The sequence below is a fragment of the Phasianus colchicus genome, chromosome 3 (assembly GCF_987193195.1).
Source record: "Phasianus colchicus chromosome 3, bPhaCol1.hap1.1, whole genome shotgun sequence".
NCBI lineage: Eukaryota > Metazoa > Chordata > Aves > Galliformes > Phasianidae > Phasianus > Phasianus colchicus.
The window spans coordinates 25,400,924-25,413,167 of NC_143438.1; the positions used below are offsets into that span (position 1 = coordinate 25,400,924).

The 12,244-nt window shown below is 43.8% G+C and overlaps 1 protein-coding gene and 1 non-coding gene across 5 annotated transcripts in view; one reads left to right on the forward strand and one right to left on the reverse strand.

The window, feature by feature from the left end:
• Positions 1-227: 227 nt before the first annotated feature.
• Positions 228-296, reverse strand: LOC116226567 (small nucleolar RNA SNORD123). The gene has a single exon (XR_004166369.1). It is a non-coding gene; the product is annotated as a small nucleolar RNA SNORD123 (small nucleolar RNA).
• A 3,118-nt stretch (positions 297-3,414) lies between these two features.
• The window catches only part of SEMA5A (semaphorin 5A), a 323,479-nt gene continuing 314,649 nt past the window's right edge, over positions 3,415-12,244 (forward strand). The window contains exon 1 of one of the 4 annotated variants that reach the window (XM_090137116.1): positions 3,415-3,664. The gene's annotated coding sequence lies outside the window, so the exon portion shown is untranslated. Of the gene's footprint in view, positions 3,665-4,336; positions 4,474-5,156; positions 5,627-12,244 lie in introns of those variants that run through there. The other 3 variants (XM_031589199.2, XM_090137114.1, XM_090137119.1) reach the window with 3 other exon arrangements.

Sequence of the window (12,244 nt, forward strand, 5' to 3'; positions counted from 1 at the left end):
TTTAATCTGAATTCTGACCTTATAAGTATTTCCTATTATTTCTATTCCTCAGCTGTTACAACTGGATTTTTCCAAGGCATTCTTTGTTCTCACCTCTGCCTTGCTCTTCGTTTTGAAGGTAACAGTTCAGAGAAGTGGCTGAAAGATAAAAAAACAAGCACACAAAACATTGTTTGACTGCAGGTATTCATTGTAAAACATTCTTCTTTTCCTACAGAAGACATGAAGGTGAATCAGGAAATGGATGGCATTTTCAGATCACATGAGTCAGCACCCCAGAATTCATCATTTTCACCAGATATCTGACTGTGTTGAGGGACTTCAAGTTAGGCAGCCCTAATTTAATGCTCATAAACAACTCCTTTAACTGTCTGAGACTTTAATGAAAAGAAAGAGGCAATTACCAAAATGAGTTAACGGAACACATTTATAAATGCAAGTTCACATTTACTTATGTTATGTAGTTGCGTTGAAAATATCACCTTAGGCATTTGTAAAATTAAACCATTTTGGTTATAAAGCACCTTAACTATTCAAATATCACAAGAAATACTGCTTTACTCTTTCTTTTGATCACAAACAGTAAATAAAAACTCATCAGAAGCACATCTAGCTCTCAAAAGTCAAGTAATTTAGAATCTCGCTGTTCCTAATTCACAAATATTGCAGATACCAGACAGTGTAACCTTTAGATACAGCACATAATGGGAGACAATCATCTGACAAAAAAAAAAAAAAAAGAAGAGAGTTTGCAACTCTGACATTTATTTCCCCATGATTTAAAGTAAGTATTGCTGTGGTGCCTTTTGCTAAGACAAATAAAATTTTGCTCAGTCTGATCTTGTGCAATGCTTGCTTCTAGAGAATGCACTGCTCAGCATACACAGCTGCAGCCCTGCTTGTCCTGCTTTATAAGAGCCTCGCCCTGCTGGAACCACCTGAGGATGGCAAATTTCAGTCCTCTGGGTCACCTGCTCTCCTGGGTTAGAGAAGCTATCCATATTTTTGCACATAACACCATCACAAGTCCCTGACATTTAAACACAGATGACTCATGAGGATCCAGCCTTGGAGGATGACCTTGTTGAACACAGGTGGGAATGGTGAGGGCTTGCACCACTCCCATGCCTTATTGAGTTTCAGTGGGAAAGAGGGAAGAAATTGTGATGGAACTGTCAGCAAGGCCACGTAAGTAAGGTGCAGTCAAGACACCAGGTTGGGTTCTTTAGAACTAGTTCAGGAAAGGGAGCTTGTTGGCATGCACTGTGCTCCTGCTGGTGTGCTCTAGAAAGTTTCTGGCCATCAGGAGAGTTTCTCCTGGAGCAGCAGATGACGTGATGGAAAAAAATAACAACTGGTGTTTTCAATGGAGTTAAAAAAGCAAAATGTGATGGCAATAAAATAAAACCTTTGAACTCTGTAATCGTGAAGCAAACTACGTTTTTCACTACGAGCAAAGAGCACGGCTCAAGGTTCACTTTGAAGCTATCTTCTCCCTTCTTTTTCTTTTCTTTCTTTTTTTTTTTTTTTTCCCCTTCCTTCCTTTTAATCTGACTTAAACTTCAGGCTCACAGTATCTGACAGTGTTTTTCTAAATAATGAAAAAGAGCCATGTATCCAAGGCACTCCTGACGGGCAGTGTGAAGACAGACCTACCTTCACACTGTGGCTTTCCTACCTAAACAGATGGAAGTCCCCCTCCCTCCTGCTGCTTTCCAGCACTCCTTACATCCTGTCCCCACAGGGAGCAGCTGAATCCTGGCTTCTCACCAAACTGGCCAAGGGCTGGAGGTGCTGTGCAGCCCTTCCTCTTCCAACCACGGTGCCTGATGGCTTGTGTGGGCTGCCAGCCCTACATCCCAGGTCTGTTCTGCTGCCAGGAGGGATTGAGAATCAGTGGCAGCAAGGAACAGAATGGCAGCAAAACATGGGGCAAAAGAGGAGGACCCATACTGGGAGGGAGGTGGGATGGAACTGGGACTTGTTCCTGGGAAGATTTTTTTTCTTCTTTAGATCAGACACTATCTGCTTCTTTATTCTTTCTACCCTCAGCATGATGTTTCTGGATTACATGAGGTTCTCCTTATTTATTTGGCTTTGTCTAAAATTGCTCATCTTGCTCAGCTCATCTGATTTAACTCTGCACTTTGACATAGAGTTTAATTACTGATATAATTGGTGGCTTTATTTCAAATATGGGTAATTTCATGACCAGTTTCATACATCTTTTTAGTTCTTTGCCCATGAGTTTCTCAAAGCAAAATCAAATGAATCACTGACATCATCACTGTTCTTTCCTGAAAAGGGTTATAAAGCATATGGCTTAAAACATCCAGAGATACCAAGTATGATTTCAATGGATTTTTTTTAGAATATACTGTCCAATATTATCCATGTATCATGTAAGAGGTATAAATTTATTATTATTATTATTTATATGAACCCATTTTTTTTTTTCACTGCCAAATTGTTAGGGCCTAAAATGTTCATCACTCCAGGTGCAAAAATTCAGATATATATTTTTTTCCCCCTGGCAGTGGCTTTTGCGTACAGAGTGCTCATCTTTCATTCTTAAAACATTGATTTCTTTTTGAGCAATTGAAAACCAGGTAGACTTTTTACGTCTCCTACGTAAAAAGGAAAAGTCTAAAGCTGTTGTTGTAATGGATGGAGACACAGAACAGGAGGCACAGCACCATGCCAAACAAGTTACTGGGCAATATATACAAATAATCTTATGTACACAGTTGCTTTGATAGCATTTTTTAGATGGATATATTTTCTATAAAAGCATTTTCTTGAGATAGCAAAATTTCATAGGTAAGTGATGCTCCATAAACATTGGCATCTTACAGAGAAGCAGTGTTACAACTAAGGCACTGGCCTTGACTCGCAGGGTTACACGAGTGCAGTGGAAAAAAATTTGAATCACGGAATTACAGAATGGTTTGGGTTGGAAGGGACTTCAAAGCCCACCCAGCCCCAACCCCATGCCATGGGCAGGGCTGCCACCCACCGGGTCAGGCTGCCCAGGGCCCCATCCAACTTGGCCTTGAGTGCTTCCAGGGATGGGGCACCACAGCTTCTACGGGCAGCTGTGCCAACAGCTCATTGCCCTCTGAGTAAAGAATTCCCCCCTTTAGAACTTTCGATTTTTTTTAAAAAAATTTAATTATTATTCCCAACAACCAATCAGTGAGAATGCTGCAAATTCCTAAGCTTCGTTTCTAATGGTAATCACAAACTTTCCTTAACATTTTTCCTTGAAGAAGTTTCTTTTGCACGCAGCCAAAGTGACGCTCTCCCCAGAGCTGGGTGCTCGGGGCCATTTGGCTCCACAGCGTGCTGGCGTGCAGTGAAGTTTTGATTCCGGCTGTTTTAATTAAAGCGTATTTCCATAGGATTACTCCAGCGTGGATCAGCTCCACGGTTCTGTTTGTTTTAATAAACTCTCAGAGCTTTCCTCCTTCTAGAGGGAGGTCGTGCTGCAAACAAGCAGTGCTGCGTTTTGTAGCAGGCACATGGAAATGCTGCAGTAGAAGATGAAAAAAAAATAATAATGAAAAGCTTTGATGGAATTCATTGCAATCTATGGACGAACAGAAACAACCTACAGCTCTAAGGCAGATGGGCACAGGCGGGCATGCAGCGGAGCGGGACGCCGGTACGTACCTTGCAGGCAGCACGATGCCACGTCTCCCGGTCCCGCTCGCTCGGCGGGACCTTTATAGCGCTTTCCGGGGGCTAAAAATAAACTTTAGGGGACGGCTCTGAGCTCGGGAGGGGGCGGCCGCGGGCTTTCGCAGCGATGCTCGAGTCACGCTCCGGCTCGGAGCCGGAGCTCGGCTGCCTGCGCGGCTTCTGGGCGGTGTCGGCTGCCCTCCGCGGCTTCTGGGCGGTGTCGGCTGCCCTCCGCCCCCTGGGCCATCCCCCACCTGCCGCGCTCGCAGCTCCGCGTGGCTGCCCCTCGCCCTCCTCCTCCTCCCTCCGTCTTGCAGCCCGCCGGGATTGACTGTGCTTGTGCTGGGGCGGCCCGGCTGTGGTCGGGAGGAGAAGCCCCAAGGCATGCTTTTTGGGCTGCGGTAAGTAAAAATTAATAAATAAATATTTTTTTTAAAGAAACAAACAACAACAACAACAACAAAACAAAAAAAACAAAACCAAACCAAGCATCCAAAACCCAAACACGAACATTCGGAGCTGCTCAACCAGTTGCAACTTCCCCGCCGGCCCGAAGGGGGGAGGGACGGGCAGCCGCTCACCGACGGGGCCGGGGACGCGCGGCCGCCCCGGCTCCGCCGCTCCGCCCCCGCGGCGGGGCGCGCTGCCGCGCCTCGAACTTGGTGGCAGCGAGCGCTGCGGGCGGCTCGGAGCGCTGCGGCCATGGCGGAGTGAGGCGGTGGCGCCGCGCCGGGAGCGGGGCACGGCGCGGCGGCAGCGGCTCGGGGCTGACCTGCGGAGCGGAGCCTCCAGGTAACGTCACCCCCAACCCTTCTCCCCCCGGGGCGGTCGGGGAGCGTTGCCGGAGCCTCCATCCTTTCTCGCAGCCGTCTCCGGGAGCTCGAATGCCTGGGGGGCGGTGGGCGCCGGGGGCCGGCAGGGGGAGCTGGGGGGCGGGCGGTGCGGAGCCGCCGGGACGGCCCTTCCTCGGGCACTGCCCGCGTTCTCTTCCGAAAGTGTCCGCGGAGGACGAAAACGGAGCGGGCATCTCTAGCTCTGCTCTCGGCCAGGTGCTGCCAGGAGAGCAGAGACGGAGCGCGGCGTTTGTACAGACTACGGGACATCTGCCCGCAGCCCGGTCTGAACTCCCAGCGCGCTTCTGTTGCTGCTGTGTTTAAGTGGACTGGCGCGTATCTGTGGTGTAACCCTATTTTGGCACTTTCTGAAGCGCGGAGTTCGCACTATCGTTCTGTAATCAAGCAGAAGGAGACAGCCCGGGTAATGCTTTTCTTTTTGCAAGAATCGCTCTAACAGCGGAGTGACAGCTATTGGACATTAACGTGTCGTTCCAGACGTTAAGCGTGAGGCGTGAGGTTGGTGCAGCGACAGTGTGCCCAGAGTCATCCTGTGGGCAGCGGGGTTTGAGGAAGGGCCCCCAGCCCAGTCCCGCCCGGGGCCCTTCCTCAAACCCCGCTGCTGTCGGCAGGAGGGGCTCGTGTGGGTGTGCGCAGTTACAGATGAAGGAAATAACCCCAAACTGAAAAGTTATCATAGTCGCGGTATCCTCCCGCAGCCTTAAGGTAACTTGGAAAGCTGTGATTTCCGAAAGCTAACAGAACACTCTTAATTGGAGGTAGATACGCGTGTTGTGAAGGTTAGTGCAGCGCTAGTCCAGCCGTAGGGCTCAGTCAGACTAGGATTTTCACCGTGGAAACTGCACGCAGTTTTAACTGCAGCCCTTTCGGCATCCTCGGGCTGATACTGGAACGAAGGCTCTGCTTGGGTTAGCAAAGTTTGACTAACGGAGAAGTGTCGAAAGTGGTGATGCCGCGTCTCTTCGTGGAGAGCACGATGATGGGCACTTAGTCCGAGCGCATTGCTAAGATACGGCCTTTCAAACAGCCTGGTGAGAGACTTGGAAGACTCGTGGGTAGCTGTGCTGTGCTCCCACCGTCCTCTCCAGCAGGTAACGCCGATCTGACTTCATGACTCTCCACACCGCCGGGTTGCTCTCGTTTTCCCTGTCTTAAGAGCTGCGGGAGGTCCTGCTGCGAGCAGAGGCTCCAGAGGGCGGCAGTTCCTACAAAACAAAACGTTGCTCTCGGCTAAGCGATGTAAATTAAGTTGTGCTGCTCCTCCTTTGAGATGTTGTAACAGGGCTTTGTTTTGACTGAGAATGCTGAAGGTGGTATTATCAGCAGTGTCTTATTGCTTTTAATCTTTAACCAGTGCTGTTTTCTTAAAATACTTCCAGGTAGTAGGAGTGCTTGTGCACTCGGTAATGATCCATAAACCTTGGTTATGAGAGGGTTGTTGTGCTGATTTCCTGCTGGGCAGGCACGCAACAGGGGGTACCCATGCATTGCTGCTGCTTGCAGGACTTTTGTTCTTTTCTTTCTCTTTCCCCCCTCCCCAGCATCTTAGGGGAACCACATGGATTTGAACTTGTGTTGGTGTGCTTTCATACACATGCAAAATTACTGCTGACTGAAGTTCATTACTTTCCAGTGAGTAAACCCTGTATTACATGCCATAAATTGCAGATAGTGAATATGAGCCTTCTGCCAACCTCAGCTTCAGTGGCAGAGCTGTGTGAAGGGCTCCAGGTCCCTGGGATAAGTGGGAACAGAGCCTTTCCTGCATGCCCAGGGCCACAGTGCTGCACACAGTGGCACAAGTGCGGTGGCACAGTGACACTAAGGCCAGACGATGGTGCAGTCATTGCTCAGAGGTGTGCTGTCAGTCGCTGGGAGGGGTGTGTGTGTGATCCATCCCACTTAGCACAGAGCCGTATCCCATCATGTGTTATGCAGTGATGACAGAATTCTGACTAGCAGTTTGGCATCTGGTTTTTGAAACTTTGCCTAGGTGTTTGGTGATCGATGTTCTGGAGTTGGTAGAGCTTCTGTCACCGTCTCAAAAGAACGAGCTTTTTTGGATCAAACCATTTGCAGGCTGATCCTTTGGTGACACAGAGCCTTCGTCCCTTCAAGAGGTGAGCTCGTGTTGGCATGGGGCTGTAGCTGTGATATGCTGCTGCCAGGTGGCAGCCTACTCTCTGCAGTGATCCCTGCAGCCTGCCAGTCCCGCTCTTTCAGGGTACGTGCAGCAAACCGTTTCCATGAAAGGTTGGAATTGGCTTAGATCTTGTTGTAACTGTGTCCAGTTATTGGTTTAAGATCTTTGCTGCACTGCACGCTTGCCTGGCTTTTATCTGGATGGTGGCTAACATAAACAAAGTTCGTAACTGCAAAACTGCAATCTAATTAATGTCTTACTCTGGTTTTACTAGCAACCTATGTTCCAAAATACAACACATTTAAATCTGTTAATGTTTAGTGGATTTATTAATGTATTTATTCTGCTGTTTGTGCGTTCTCTGAGGTACTTTGATGCAATCCACTTCTCTGCCATATAAACAAACTCTTTATCTCCGTACTCAATGTTTTTGTATGAATACATGAATAAAACGAATCACTAATTGGGAGGCATTTGGAAAGGAAAATGTATACCAGTGTGTATCAGGAAGTCAGGTAACTTCAGAACAGAGCTGATGGTCATCAGAGGTAGCAATAGAATGCTGATATCAGTCCAATATGTGTCCGGAGGTTTTTGCTGTGAAATTATTCGGTTTAGTTCTACTCTTAAAACTGTCTTTTCAGAAGTTGTCTTCATCAACAATTTGAGTGATTTCTTTTAGGAAAAGTTCAAGTTCTAAGTAACACGTCAGCTGCACTGTCACCCCAAACTCATCTCTGTCTATCTCATCAGTGTTATTAAACCCCTCTTGATGCATTTTTCTTTCTTTCCCTGATTTTGAGATCAAGATTTCTCTCTGAGCTCCAGCATACCTTAGAATTGTTGGATTTTCCATTGCTGAAAGAACAGGTTAGTGTTTTCATGTCAGAGGTTTCTGCTAACTCCAGTTATGTCATGGAAATTACTGTTCCATTTGGAGGATGTTGACCGAGGAGCTGTGAATCTTTGACATATAATTTATCGATTTCGAGTGCCTTGCTTGATAAACAATGCTAGTTCAGCCAACTAGCAGTATTTGTTTGGTTTAGGAGAAACTTACAGAAGCGATGACGTAGGGAATGCTGAAATGCTGCTGAGATGTTGTCTTAGGCTTTACAAAATACATGTGATGAATGAGTTGGAGTGTGTGTGATGCCTGCAGGATTGCTCTACATACTGCAAGTCATGGAGTTTTCACGTTTTCCTTACCCCACCTCTTCTCTTAATGTGAAAATTGAGCTCCTCTCTCTTCTGCCTTCCTCCTCTGAATTACTAGTCTAGGTAGAAGATCAGAGCGCTAGTGAAATATACTTTCAGATTAGAATTGGCATTAACTGCAGATCAAGAATGCATAGTAGATTTAACAGTAAAGTCTATATAACAAGAGAGGAAGTACAAGTGTTTTAGTATTTTTGTCTCTGTTCTTTCTGCCCACAGTAAGATTTTTTCCTGAGCTGCTTCTTTCTATTGCTAGTGAACTCTGAATGAATATTTGTCTTGTAGTTTTCAAAATGTTCAGGTGGTTGTTTTGTGTTTTGCTTTCTCCAACATAAATTTGGGAATTCCTGCCTCTTTGTTTCTTTTTTTTTTTGTGTTGTTGTTGTTTTTGTTTGCTTGTTTGTTTTTTGTTTGTTTGCCTGTTTGTTTCTTTTCCTTCATAATCTTAACCATTTCAGTGATCTGTTTTCAGTGGAAGCCCACTAACCCTTGCTTTGACTCAGCTCCCAAATTCTGAAGCAATGTTCTGTATGAACACTGCTGAAATGGCTTGGCGTAGGAAAGCATATGGGATTAAATCCTCTCTGTTGACCCTATCCAAGTGAAGTGAAACTGGGCCAATATTGAGTACTTGAAGGGAAACTCCTGGATTTAACCAGTTACAAGAGGATGAGATTGTATGTACTGTCTTGTGTATCTTTGTCCTGGTTTCATCTGAAACAGTGATGAATACATGCCTATATCTGGTTTTTGTTGAGCAATGGACACACACTGGGGGTCAGTCCAAGTCACTCAGTGGGGCAGAGCTGCTGCCATGATGACATGGGGCAGGGCAGAGCCAGGACAGTGCCTGAATTAGGCCAAGGGTTGTTCCATATCAAGTGAGTCCATGTGGAAGACCATAACACTGTGGGCTACCTGCTGGGTTAAACCACAACAGTGTTTCCTTTATTTTATTTTTTTTTTTTAACTATGTTAGAGTCAAAACTGAAGGCTGTGAAAAGGGATTGGATGTTGTCCACAAATGATGACTTATGTTCTCTATGCAGGGTTTCCTATCAGGGCCAATGTGTTACTTCATCTGAGTTCTGCTGTCCATATCCTCTACTGTTATGTCTGTTCTGTTTCTTACTCTGAACAAACAGTAGGGTTATGTGGTTATTATAGTTGTATGTTATAAAAAATGATAGTGGGATTCTAATTTTTATCTATCTTCTCTTGTTCCAGGGTGTACTTTTCCTTGCTCACTTTTTCAACCTAAGCAATGATACTGAAATACTTAATAAGAATGTTTAGGAGGGAATAAGGTGTATCTAATTACGGTTGGCATCTGATATTATATTGACCATTGCTGTACCATGGGGCTCACAATGTAGCAAAAAAATGGGATTTCAATTTTGGAAAGGAAAAGAGAAGACTGTTTTCTGAATGTATTCTTCAAGGCATATAGTCCTATAGCGGAATCTGAACAGCCAACCTTATGAGCTAACTGTGATGCTGAAGTAGCGAAGGATGATGTGGTATCTCTTGGTATCTCTTCTACCTGTTTCTGACACTGAAAATCTATCTCCTGATTCTTGCTTGCTAAAATCTTAATACATTTTAACCTTCATCTTCTAATAAAAGCTTCTCCTTGTGACTTGAAAAACATTGGCTACTGTGTTCCCCAAGGGCAGACAGTTATACATAGGAAATACTCCTGTGTGTAGGAGAGAGTTGCAGTTTGTTGTCATCCTTTGCAATTCTGGGTCTGTAGAAGGAAGAAGAGGAGAAGAGGACTGTGTTTGGATAAAAATTCTGGTTAGTTCCTCAAATAACAATGACATTTAGAACTGGTTAGAAGAATCCTCAGGGATTTTGCCACAGTAATTTTAAGTCTATTGATAAAGTTTTGCCTTAGGTTAGTTTTCTAAGATGCTACAGGCTCTCTTGTGGGGACTGCAAATGGAGTGAGACCTAGATGTATGCCAGTCTTCAGGAGCATAAACTCATCTTCTGAGGACTGAGGTACCTGAGAGGCAATGCCTCATTACAGTGCCCTTGAGTGTGTCAGTAAGAAGGAAATTCAGGGTAATAATCTGTTAAAAACTGGAGCTCAGTCTTCCACAGCTTGTCTGTCAGACCTTACTCTTTTGAAAAATGATAATGGATTCTGGTACAGGCTGCTGGAATTGGTAACATAAAATGACATAACTGTTCTGAAAACCTGCTTTGATTTTCCAAAGGCATGAGTTCATGCATACAGATAGAGGGATGTGTGATTGGCGAGGAAATTGGTGTTTATGAACAGAAAACCTTCTTTTGATGGATGTGAGTATGAGTCCCAAAAAGGTGTTAATGTGAGCTCTGGAGACTTACCATAAAGATTGGTCAGGGTCTACAGACTCATCTGAGTTGTCCAAGTAAACTGCAGGATTTTCCAAATTTCTTTTGTCTGCTTTCTGGACAGCATAGGCTCTGACTCCTTACTTGAAGAATTAGGTAAGGCTTTAATGAACACAAAGCAGTGCAGCCTGAGCATCATCTTTTATCTTGTGTTAGTGAGGAGAAAAAAAAAAAAAAAAAAAAAAAAAAGAGCAGCTAACAACAGTAGCAAAAAGGGAGATCTGGGCTCTACATCTGAATCACTGTTCTTTTTGCAGTACGCCTCTGTTGTTTTAAATTAAACTAATGGTCTGGGCAGAGGAACTTATTTTCCTCCTTCAGAATCCTTTCTACAACTGAGTTTGCTTCTGGCTTTTACAATAAAGTTCCATTTCTTCTCTCTTATCTATAACTGGAAGTGAAAATTGTTTTGAAAATATATTTAAACTGAAGGCTAAAGAGATCAGTATCAGGGTTTGAAGAAAAATAATCTTAAAATAGTGGTTAACACTTAATTCTGATATTTGTCTTGAGTCTTTGTATTTCTCTCTCAAACCTGAAATCATAAAATGCTCTTAAAATAACGTGTGCAAATGTATTATTTTCCTTTGAGAATCTATTTGAATGTGTTGTCCACAATGGATTGCCTGCCTCACAGGAAAGCATTTGTCTTTTTATAGGATGGCTGTTGACAGAGCAGCTTCTTTGACTTCAGTTTTAGAGAAGTGGTGTTGTAATTTTTTATTTTTCCCCAGAAGGTTTTTTATTTTATTTTATATTTCTAGTCTTTATATATATATATATATTAAAGAGTACTTGTTTGTTGCGGGGATTTGTTACTAAAGCTTGAATACAAGGAAATACAATTCCATAACTTCAGATGTAGAGAACTCTCTTTGCAAATAACAATTCATGAGGTTAACTTATGTATTGTGTATTATTTGCAGAAATCAGACTTCGTTCATGATCACTTGTATTTACTGATTTTTGTAGATTCAGCATTCTCCATGTAAAAGTCCATTTAAAAAGGTATCTTTTTTTTTTTTTTTTCCTGCTATTCTCATGAACCCTGGTGTTTTTGTAAGCTCTGAATTTCTAACAGTGCCAACACTGATAATTTTGAAATTGGTGTTTGAAACCAGTTGACACTGCAGTTGTTCCATGCTCTCTGTGCATGCTGACACATTCAAAGATGCATCTGTAGCCATAAATCAGGTCAAGAAAACTCTATTACTACTGAAACCTGAGGAATCATTGGAAGAGGGTAGATTTAGACTAAATATTAGGAAGAAATTGTTTACTGTGTGGGTGGTGAGACATTGTAACAGGTTGCCCAGTGAGGTTGTGGATGTCCCCTCCCTGGAAGCACTCAAGGCCAGGCTGGATGGGGCTTTGAGTAATCTGGTCTAGAGGTAGGTGTCCCTGTCTATAGATGAGAGTTGGAACTAGATGATCTTAAAGGTCCCTTCCAATCCAAACCACTCTATGATTCTGTATAGATTCCTGTTTTTAACAGTGGGCTTGTTTGCTTTTTGAAGTGTTTTTTTTCTTCCCTTGCTTGCTTCCTGCACTGTGGGAGGTGTTGCTCTGTGGCACATTTCAGTCCCTTGTTTCTGTCTTGCTTCATGATGACTAAAACTTTCTAAGCCTTATAAGAAATTACAGATAGTGTGTTGAATGTTCTTGCTTCCATGTAAGAAAAAAGTGTTTTCCTTAAATCAATCTTCATGTGAAAAACTGTTTCTGTGAGTTTCATGTCTATAGATAGCTAGTAAGGAAGATGAGCAATCTTCAGGAAAATCATCTGGCTATTCCTGAACATTGTTCATGTTGTCTGTTAGGTACTTTTGATTCCACTCTGTGTCCCAAAATATTAAGAGGAGAAAAAACCTTTGAGTTCAGTATAGCAGTTAGGTTGATCTCCATCCTTGTTTTACTAATCTTACAAGTATTGTTTATGTGTACTGAAATGCTTATGATAACC